We start from the raw sequence: 10,913 nt of genomic DNA, 5'->3' as shown, positions 1-10,913 counted from the left end.
TTCCCATTTAAAAAAAAAAAAAAATTGTTGTTTCATTTACTTTTCTTCTACCCTATACCTCCTTCTCCCTTTGCCATCTTCAGTACCAGGAAAAGTCTAGAGAAGGCTTCTAATGACTCAAATCCATTTAAAGAATTGAAAACAAAGTTGCCACTTACCCCTTTTGGGGTGTTCTGTTTTGTGTGTGTGTGAAGTTTCAAGAGTCAGGGGCAGATTTTCTTAGGTCCAAAGTTCTGATTTCCTGCACTGCATTACCTAACCTTTATGACTCTGGGGTACCAGAGAGTATGCTGTACTCTGAAAAGATTTGACCTTGGCATGTGTAATGGCAGGTAAGAGCTACAAAGTATAGGGGTGGGTGAGGACAGTTTACAGCAAGTGATCTTGACTATCTTTTTTCCTCCTAGAAAGTTGTTTTTTTAAGAATTCTAATTCTAGTTCAGTAAAGGGTTTTCTCTATTTCTTTTCTCCCCAAATTAATTTCAATGTGGCTTGTCTGTGAGCATTTACATGAGGAGCTGACCTGTTGTCTTCATAGGTAAATGAAAGACTGAGTTTCCTCAGCTCCAAACAGAAAATGCCATTTATTCCTCCCAACTGAAAGACACCCTTGGGTGATCTGGAGCCTCATGGGAGTGTCTAGTGGGTTTACCCCCCATGATGTGCAATGGTCCTACAGGGAACCACTAACAGAATTAATTTTAAAAGGCTCATCTAGAAAGTGCGTATGGGAGCTGGCCAGTCCATGCTTTGTGCCTCCCTGGAGGTGCTTAGAGACAAAACATATAGAGGGTGGCAATGACTCAGTGGTAACATACTGTAGCCTCCCACTGGCAACTAGCACACACTTCAACCCAGTCCACAAAACTGTGGATGACAACTCAGTTCCTTCTTTTAAGAAAATAAACAGTGGAAAAGAAATTATGTAATAATGAGGAGAAAACAAGGAGAATGACCTCCTTCAGGGCACTGTTAGTTTTAAGGCACCTCTACTTGCTAAAGTTTGTGAAAATAGAAATACTATGGTCTTTGTGCACATTAACATTAAGGAAAAGAGCCTTAAGGTTAATCTGTAAGCTGTAGAGTTCCTAAATTCTCTTTTCTCTATTTCTTTTCTGCCTGCTTTAAATCTGCTGTTACTTTTCTACTGAGGTAAAAACCACGGTTTGGACCCAACCTCTTTGTTTTGTTTTTGAAAGCCAGCAAATTTGTATTAATATTTCATGGCTAGAGTTCTGAAGCAAAAGTTATAGAATCTTTGTGTGTGAGTGTGTGTATGTTTGTGTGTGTATATATTGAAAAGGCCTTTATGATAGATTTCTATTTTATGTTTAACTGGCAATTAAGTTGGTTTCGATTTCCCTCTAGCACACCAGACTTTTCTCTTTACTTTGAGATGTAAATTTTGTTATCAAATTTTCACCTAAGGGTTATTTTCTTCAATATGAAAATTTGTGGCTATTTAGCTGACAATTACCTAGGGTAATAAAAGAGGTTATCATTTTGAAAGTGTAAAAAAAAAGGTCTTAGAACAGCCCAAGATGGCCGACTTTGATGATTGTGTGTCTGATGAGAAGGTAGGCATAGCTGCTAAATTCATCACTCATGCACCCCAGAAGAATTTAGTGAAGTATTCAATGATATTCAGCTACTACTTAATAACGACAGTGTCCTCAGGGGAGGGGAGCACATGCATTTGCCTAGTATAACATGGATCAATTCAAGCCTGTGAAGATAGAAGGATATGAAGATCAGGTCTTAATTACAAAGCATGGTAATCTGGGTAATAGCAGATTTTAGATCAAGAAACAAAATTTCCTTTAAATTTGATCACTTACGGAAAGAACCAGTGACCCCATCCAGAAGAAGCAGATAGAGGTCTGAAATCTTGGAGAGAATCCTGTGACAGTGTTTTAAGAGCCTATGTGAAAGACCATTACTCCAATGGTTTCTGTATTGTCTATGCTAAAACTATTAATGGACAACAGACTATTACTGCATATATAGAAAGCCACCAGTTTCAGCATAAAACTTCTGGAATGGTCGTTGGAGATCAGAGTGGAAGTTCACCATCACACCACCTACAACCCAGGTGGTTGGAGTGCTTAAGATTCAGGTTCACTATTATGAAGTTGGCAATGTTCAGTTGGTTAGTCATAAAGATGTAGAGGATTCACTAACTGTTTCCAATGAAGCCCAGACTGCGAAGGAGTTTATTAAAATCATAGAGAATGCAGAAAATGAGTATCAGACAGCAATTGGTGAAAACTATCAAACAGCGTCAGATACCACGCTCAAGGCCTTGTGCTTGCAGCTTCCAGTTACCTGCACCAAAATCGACTGGAACAAGATAGTCAGCTACAAGATTGGCCAAGAAATGCAGAATGCTTAAAGGCTGAATGTAGGATTCTTCAGTATGTGGAAAGATAAAGATTCAATGTGTAGTCATATATTAAATAAGTGATTTATAAACAAGAGTGATATTTTGCTAGGGCTTTCAAAGTTAACTGGTTTTCTGGCCTCATGGAATACTGTTGAACTTATAGCACTGTCTTGATTCTTTTGTGTTCTCTGCCTTGTAGTTTTCTGTTATTGCTATGTCTATGTGTAAACCTTTTTTTTATTGTTGTTAATTCTGCCACATTTAATGTTGGTGAGAGAGAAATCTATCCTAGTGACATTTTACTGTTTAAAACAGTTCCTAGCCATGAAGCCCTGTACTGATTTAGACAAGGTATTATGGTCATTACTTTCTACCCCTATCCTTCCAACCACTTCTGGTATTTCACTGGTTTTACTGATCCACCAACACCTAAAGAGGCTATGCTACAATCTATAGCTAAATGGACACATTCATCCTCCGTCTGACTGCTTTGATCATAATTTATTGCATCTTGTAACTGCAATTTTCCAAAGTTTGGATTGGAACTTTTCAAGTCCTTTTAGAGGGCAAAGGAAGTGTCAGCTTCTCTGCAGAACTTGTTTTAAATCCAAACACTTGAACCACATTCCCTTTACATGAACATGTTTGCTTTTATCCCTTCTCACATTGTCTCCTTNTTCTCACTTGCTCTGCAATGAAAGCAGTCTAAAACATCTATTCAATGTAGTTTTTAATATATACTAAAAACTTATAAAGTTTAAAAACTTTGTTTTACCTCTGAATAAAACCAGTACTGGCAATAGGAACTAATAGTTTGCCAGTTTCCCCTGAGAAGAATTTGTTGTCCCTTTTTCGTGATGAATAAAATATCACTGTCTATTTTGATGATGGTGTCCATATTCAGCTCTTCTGGTAGTGAGGAAATTCATTTGTTTGCCTCTCTTGCAGTCAGTCGCCGTAGGTTGCTTCTGCTCTCCATTTATCTATGTTCTTTTTGAATGGGGACTATTTAAACCATCCAATTTTCAAGTAGATTTGGGCACTGAAAAAGTAATGGTGCATACAAATACATTATGTATTAATGAAAAATTGTATTTAACTTACGATTATGTCATTTATATTCTTATCTGGCTACTAGCTGCTTCTTTGAGCTCTATAATTGCTGCTTCTCTAATAGTCTTACTCTATCACCTTAAAGACGATCTAGTTCACACTAGTGGAAAGTGGTATAAATCACTGCAACTGTGGCTTTTGCAAATCTTTTATTAGGTTGAGATTTCCTTCTATGAGCTTTATCCCATGAATAATATTATTGTTTTGTAAAAGGAAAATAAATCTTGGGACCCCAAAATCACTAAGCTAAAGATAAAAGTCAAGCTGGAAACCACTTAGGACAAGCCTGCCTTGCATTCTATTCAAAGTCATCCTTTGCTCACTGAGATAAATGCATGTCTAAATGCCTCCTTTGGAAAGGCTAATCAGAAACTCAAAAAGCGCAACCATTTGTGTCTTCTCTACCTGTGACCTGTAAGCTCCTTCCCTACTTAAGTTCTCCCCGCTTTGCTTCAAGTTGTCTGGACTTTCTCGACCAAACCAATGTTCATCTTACATATATTGATTGATGTCTCATGTTTCCTTATAACATATAAAACCAATCTGTGGCCTGACTGTCTTGAGCACATGTCCTTAGGACCTCCAAGGCTGTGCCATGGGCGCACATCCTTATATATGACAAAATAAACCTTCTAAATGGACTAAGACATGTCTCAGATTTTGGGGGTTCATATGTTGGTAACTATGAAGGGATTTTGAGTGGAGGTGTCCCTGACCTTTCACAAATCTATCGGTGCTTGGTACTGTTACAGGTAGTTAGATAGGCACGAGCAGGGAAGAAGAGGGCTCTCCCCTGATCCACTAGGAATGTCAAGTGACAGTTTGATGGTTATCACACTGCTTCTCTAAAAATACTACTTCAGCAGCCACAGGGAGAGATAGTCTCGTGATGTTCACAGCTATTAACATTAAAAGTGCTAATTGAATGCAGATGCCAGGGAAAAGAAAGTTCCTGGGCATGTGCACTAGGAGACAAAGTCATGAGGTATGATGTTCGGGGTACACTCCACTGGAAAAAGGGAAGAAAGCCTCAGATGAGCGTGAGTACCACTCTTTAGACAAACTGCGTATGCTCAGTTCCCAAGGGTAAAGAGGGTGCTATGCATGAAGGAAGTCCACCCTAATGAAAGAGTCATGGGAAAGAGGTGAGCATATAAAGTCCTAGGATCAAGATCAAACGGTCCTTTTTGACTCTATTTTGGTCTTCAGGTGCCCTCTTGGATCTCTTCTAAGTGACCTTTCCTTTCTTTCCTGTTCTAAAGCCTTTTGAAACGAACTTCCACTCCTGCTATGAAACTTGCCTCGGTCTTTTTTCCTGCTTTATGCCCCTCAGTCTAATTCTTTCTTCTGAGGAGGCAAGGACTGAAGTTGCTGCAGGCCCTCATGGATACACCGCTGGTAACTCAGGGTAACTTGGATCTCTTACACTCGTAACAGAACCAGCCTGTGCTATCTTTATGGTTCAAATAAATAGGACAATTTGCTGAGGCATGGAAGCCCCCTAGCCCCACCCCACCCCTCAGAGAATCCCTGATGTCCCCAAATTTGGTCAAGATTTAAAGTGTGTTTTGCTGTACAACTCCCCCTTTTTGGAGTTTTACTTGTTTCCAACAAAAAAGGCAAGTTTCCCTGCTTTCATGACAATGGAAGGCAGATAGTTTCTTTCTGGAGTTTGAGCTCACTTCAAACAGGGAAGGTGAGTTTGAATTTTTTCCTGCTTCTAGGATGTTAGAGAGGAGTCTTTGGGTTTCTGTTGTTGTTGTTGTTGTTGTTGTTGTTGTTGTTGTTATTGTTTATTCTGGTCTTTCTCCTATCAAATTTAACCAACTCTACCTAACTCGGTCAAATCCGAATGAGAACTCCAAATTATGGGTGACAAGACCTCACTGAATTGGCTAAAATTCCTCACAGCTGCAAAAGAGGGGAAAAAGAAAACAACAAACAAAACCATTAACTTGGTTGCTGTGTTTGCTTCCCATTTAAAAAAAAAAAAAAATTGTTGTTTCATTTACTTTTCTTCTACCCTATACCTCCTTCTCCCTTTGCCATCTTCAGTACCAGGAAAAGTCTAGAGAAGGCTTCTAATGACTCAAATCCATTTAAAGAATTGAAAAACAAAGTTGCCACTTACCCCTTTTGGGGTGTTCTGTTTTGTGTGTGTGTGAAGTTTCAAGAGTCAGGGGCAGATTTTTCTTAGGTCCAAAGTTCTGATTTCCTGCACTGCATTACCTAACCTTTATGACTCTGGGGGTACCAGAGAGTATGCTGTACTCTGAAAAGATTTGACCTTGGCATGTGTAATGGCAGGTAAGAGCTACAAAGTATAGGGGTGGGTGAGGACAGTTTACAGCAAGTGATCTTGACTATCTTTTTTCCTCCTAGAAAGTTGTTTTTTTAAGAATTCTAATTCTAGTTCAGTAAAGGGTTTTCTCTATTTCTTTTTCTCCCCAAATTAATTTCAATGTGGCTTGTCTGTGAGCATTTACATGAGGAGCTGACCTGTTGTCTTCATAGGTAAATGAAAGACTGAGTTTCCTCAGCTCCAAACAGAAAATGCCATTTATTCCTCCCAACTGAAAGACACCCTTGGGTGATCTGGAGCCTCATGGGAGTGTCTAGTGGGTTTACCCCCCATGATGTGCAATGGTCCTACAGGGAACCACTAACAGAATTAATTTTTAAAAGGCTCATCTAGAAAGTGCGTATGGGAGCTGGCCAGTCCATGCTTTGTGCCTCCCTGGAGGTGCTTAGAGACAAAACATATAGAGGGTGGCAATGACTCAGTGGTAACATACTGTAGCCTCCCACTGGCAACTAGCACACACTTCAACCCAGTCCACAAAAACTGTGGATGACAACTCAGTTCCTTCTTTTAAGAAAATAAACAGTGGAAAAGAAATTATGTAATAATGAGGAGAAAACAAGGAGAATGACCTCCTTCAGGGCACTGTTAGTTTTAAGGCACCTCTACTTGCTAAAGTTTGTGAAAAATAGAAATACTATGGTCTTTGTGCACATTAACATTAAGGAAAAAGAGCCTTAAGGTTAATCTGTAAGCTGTAGAGTTCCTAAATTCTCTTTTTCTCTATTTCTTTTTCTGCCTGCTTTAAATCTGCTGTTACTTTTCTACTGAGGTAAAAACCACGGTTTGGACCCAACCTCTTTGTTTTGTTTTTGAAAGCCAGCAAATTTGTATTAATATTTCATGGCTAGAGTTCTGAAGCAAAAGTTATAGAATCTTTGTGTGTGAGTGTGTGTATGTTTGTGTGTGTATATATTGAAAAGGCCTTTATGATAGATTTCTATTTTATGTTTAACTGGCAATTAAGTTGGTTTCGATTTCCCTCTAGCACACCAGACTTTTTCTCTTTACTTTGAGATGTAAATTTTTGTTATCAAATTTTCACCTAAGGGTTATTTTCTTCAATATGAAAATTTGTGGCTATTTAGCTGACAATTACCTAGGGTAATAAAAGAGGTTATCATTTTGAAAGTGTAAAAAAAAAGGTCTTAGAACAGCCCAAGATGGCCGACTTTGATGATTGTGTGTCTGATGAGAAGGTAGGCATAGCTGCTAAATTCATCACTCATGCACCCCCAGAAGAATTTAGTGAAGTATTCAATGATATTCAGCTACTACTTAATAACGACAGTGTCCTCAGGGGAGGGGGAGCACATGCATTTGCCTAGTATAACATGGATCAATTCAAGCCTGTGAAGATAGAAGGATATGAAGATCAGGTCTTAATTACAAAGCATGGTAATCTGGGTAATAGCAGATTTTTAGATCAAGAAACAAAATTTCCTTTAAATTTGATCACTTACGGAAAGAACCAGTGACCCCCATCCAGAAGAAGCAGATAGAGGTCTGAAATCTTGGAGAGAATCCTGTGACAGTGTTTTAAGAGCCTATGTGAAAGACCATTACTCCAATGGTTTCTGTATTGTCTATGCTAAAACTATTAATGGACAACAGACTATTACTGCATATATAGAAAGCCACCAGTTTCAGCATAAAAACTTCTGGAATGGTCGTTGGAGATCAGAGTGGAAGTTCACCATCACACCACCTACAACCCAGGTGGTTGGAGTGCTTAAGATTCAGGTTCACTATTATGAAGTTGGCAATGTTCAGTTGGTTAGTCATAAAGATGTAGAGGATTCACTAACTGTTTCCAATGAAGCCCAGACTGCGAAGGAGTTTATTAAAATCATAGAGAATGCAGAAAATGAGTATCAGACAGCAATTGGTGAAAACTATCAAACAGCGTCAGATACCACGCTCAAGGCCTTGTGCTTGCAGCTTCCAGTTACCTGCACCAAAATCGACTGGAACAAGATAGTCAGCTACAAGATTGGCCAAGAAATGCAGAATGCTTAAAGGCTGAATGTAGGATTCTTCAGTATGTGGAAAGATAAAGATTCAATGTGTAGTCATATATTAAATAAGTGATTTATAAACAAGAGTGATATTTTGCTAGGGCTTTCAAAGTTAACTGGTTTTCTGGCCTCATGGAATACTGTTGAACTTATAGCACTGTCTTGATTCTTTTGTGTTCTCTGCCTTGTAGTTTTCTGTTATTGCTATGTCTATGTGTAAACCTTTTTTTTATTGTTGTTAATTCTGCCACATTTAATGTTGGTGAGAGAGAAATCTATCCTAGTGACATTTTACTGTTTAAAACAGTTCCTAGCCATGAAGCCCTGTACTGATTTAGACAAGGTATTATGGTCATTACTTTCTACCCCTATCCTTCCAACCACTTCTGGTATTTCACTGGTTTTTACTGATCCACCAACACCTAAAGAGGCTATGCTACAATCTATAGCTAAATGGACACATTCATCCTCCGTCTGACTGCTTTGATCATAATTTATTGCATCTTGTAACTGCAATTTTCCAAAGTTTGGATTGGAACTTTTCAAGTCCTTTTTAGAGGGCAAAGGAAGTGTCAGCTTCTCTGCAGAACTTGTTTTTAAATCCAAACACTTGAACCACATTCCCTTTACATGAACATGTTTGCTTTTATCCCTTCTCACATTGTCTCCTTCCCATCTTAGTACCATTGTAGTTATAGACGTCTGCATTTTTAGAAGCATTTTACCCATTTTTTTAAACATTCGGGAACTGCTGACATACTGTGGACGTAGAGTATAAAACTTGAAAAATGCAGATGTTGAAGGAATACTAGGTATCTTGTGCTTTAATACTTTATGGCAGGATTGTACTATAAGCAAATGAATTAAACATCTATGTAAGTCATAAAAACTAAAAATGAACCAAAGTGAAAGGGATAACTTCTAGGCAGTGTCTTTCTGTTGTAATCTGTTATTTAAGGAAATACTAGTGTTTTCCTCTAAACAGGATGTAAAACTTATTTCAAATCACTCTTCCTCGGTTCTGCCTGCCAAGAAATCAAGTGTAACTGTGATAAAATAACCTTTCTCAGGTATATTGGCAGGTATGTGTGTAATCTCAGAATACACAGGTGACATAGATATGATATGACAATTGGTAATAGTGGATTCATTTACATTGTTTATACGTCTGCCACCAGGCCTTAAGGGAAGATCAGTTTTTTAAAAAACCAAGTAGTGTCTTCCTACCTATCTCCAGATACATGTCAAAAATAAAAGGTGTTCGTGCTTACATTTTGTTTCTGCTCAGTAATATAGTCAAGCAAAAGTTTGTTTCCAAACAGTTTGTTATTCATTGAGCTGTGTATGCATTTTTGTTTATTTCAAATGAAATATATTTGTATTATTTGTCATTCACACTATCCATCCATACCACACTATCTTCTGTATCAGGTAGTCTAATAGAAATGTACCTGTTTTGTTCTAAAAAAAAAAGTCTTATGAATCTATAAGATATACTTCTATCACCATTCCTAATATGTCTATGTATCTATGAGCTGTGTAATGTTTCACTATTAAAATATACAAAACTCTAATTAATTGGCTTAAGAAAATAAAAGCTCTTAAATCAAATACTTTATCAGAAAAAAAAAAGACTAGTCAAATGCTTTTTCCCGTTTATGTGAATTAAGTAAATTTTTTAATAAATAAGTTAGCTTTAAAATTATTGGTAAAGTAATATTAGAAATGTTTTAAGAATTTCCAGCATACATTTTTCTTTGAATTTATTGATCAAGCAATTTCACAGTTATCCCTGTCAAATACTATAAGGTGTCAAAATTTGGCAGAAGGGTTACAAATCTATAAACCAAGCCCCAAATAGAATAATCTTTGCTTCTGTAATTTTTGATACGTAAGATGTTAATATTGGTTTAATAAAAATTGCTATATCTTAAATTATTTAGTTAATCTTAAGGTTCTTACTTAGGTAAACACCTGAAATTCACAGGCTATAAAATAGTTGACAGGGAAATAACTACAGCCACCCAACAGGTTCACCTTACCCACTACCCAGACAGAGCTGATTTATTAAGACAGGGGAATTGCAACAAAGAAAGTGTAATTCACATAGAGCCAGCTGTATGGAAGGCTGAAGTTTTGTTATTATTCAAATCAGTCTTCTCGAGAATTCAGGGATCAGAGTTTTTAAGCACAATTTGTTGGTTAGTGAGCCAGTGAGTTGGGAGTTTTGATTGGCTGGGTTGAAGATGAAATCTTAGGGAGTAGAAGCTGTCCTGTTGGGCTGAGTTAGTTCCCAGGTGGGGGCTACAAGACTAGATGAGCCAGTGTATCAATCTGGGTGGTGCCAGCTGATCCAGAGAGTTCAGAGTCTGCAAAATATCTCAAGCACTGATTTTAAATTTTACAATAGCGACGTTATCCCTAGTAGCAATTTGGGGAGATTTAGAATCTCACAACCTCCAGCTGCATGAATCCCAAACCATAATTTCTAATCTTGTGGCTTTAGGCAGTTTAGTCTCAATTTGGGGAGATTTAGAATCTTGCAGCCTCCAGCTGCATGAATCCTGAACCATAATTTCTAATCTTGTGGCTTTAGGTAGTTTAGTCTCCAGGTAGGAAGGGGGTTTGTTTTGAGAAAGGACTGTTGTCATCCTTGTTTCAAAGGTAAACTATAAACTAGTTCCCATCATAGTTAGTTCAGCCTCAGCTCAGGAATGAACAAGGATAGCTTGGAAGCTAGAAACAAGATGGAGTCACTAGGTCAGATCTCTTTCACTGTCTCAGTTATAATTTTTCAGTGTGGTTTCATAACTCTAAATGATGATTATCATAGTTTTTATGAACAATCTAAGTAAACTATTAAAAGAAAACAATTAGGTAAATTTAATGGGATAAATACTTCTGGATACACTTGTCATAATTTAGAATCTAAAGTTATATTAAATTAAATAATGGATATGTTATTAATTGGGTATTTCTCAATAAAAATATTGTAGAAAAACATTATTTCTAAAAAATAAATGTGTCCTTTTTAAAA

General features: G+C 37.4%; 2 pseudogenes; both read left to right on the top strand.

The window, feature by feature from the left end:
• The first annotated feature begins 1,541 nt into the window (after positions 1–1,541).
• LOC108536237 (F-actin-capping protein subunit alpha-1 pseudogene) lies at positions 1,542–2,392 on the top strand (annotated as a pseudogene).
• A 4,629-nt stretch (positions 2,393–7,021) lies between these two features.
• LOC108536236 (F-actin-capping protein subunit alpha-1 pseudogene) lies at positions 7,022–7,877 on the top strand (annotated as a pseudogene).
• Positions 7,878–10,913: the final 3,036 nt, after the last annotated feature.

This window comes from Rhinopithecus bieti, unplaced genomic scaffold (assembly GCF_001698545.2).
Source record: "Rhinopithecus bieti isolate Rb0 unplaced genomic scaffold, ASM169854v2 scaffold_14004, whole genome shotgun sequence".
Lineage (NCBI taxonomy): Eukaryota > Metazoa > Chordata > Mammalia > Primates > Cercopithecidae > Rhinopithecus > Rhinopithecus bieti.
This window is presented reverse-complemented; position numbering and strand designations above follow the sequence as displayed.